Consider the following 324-nt stretch of genomic DNA (forward strand, 5'->3'; position numbering starts at 1 on the left):
CCCCCGGGGGGCGGGGCGCCCGCCGGGCGCGCGCTGCGTCCCGCGCCGCGCCGATCGCCGCTTCCCCGCGAGAAAACGGCGCCGGGAGGGACCCGGGATCCCCCCCTCGGCCGCGAATAGATCCTTCTGCCTCTGAACAGCTCACTTCCTACTACTTGTGTCACAGGGAATGAAAGATTGAATTGCCTAATATATGCGAGTGAACTTTCCGTGAACCCTTCCCAGGCTGCTAACCTTCAAATGACCCAAGCGGTCTGACATCACCAGCTCCCAGGATTCTCACACGCCTTCACAACTCCCAGCAGCCCCGCAAAAAAGCAGGCG

General features: G+C 62.7%; 1 protein-coding gene across 3 annotated transcripts in view; it reads right to left on the reverse strand.

Annotated features, from left to right (window-relative positions):
• RARB (retinoic acid receptor, beta) overlaps positions 1–324 on the reverse strand; it is a 195,177-nt gene that overhangs the window by 94,954 nt on the left and 99,899 nt on the right. The gene's annotated exons all lie outside the window — the stretch shown is intronic.

Source organism: Chaetura pelagica, unplaced genomic scaffold (genome assembly GCF_000747805.2).
Source record: "Chaetura pelagica isolate M959 unplaced genomic scaffold, ChaPel_1.0 scaffold10, whole genome shotgun sequence".
In the NCBI taxonomy this organism is placed as follows: Eukaryota; Metazoa; Chordata; class Aves; order Apodiformes; family Apodidae; genus Chaetura; species Chaetura pelagica.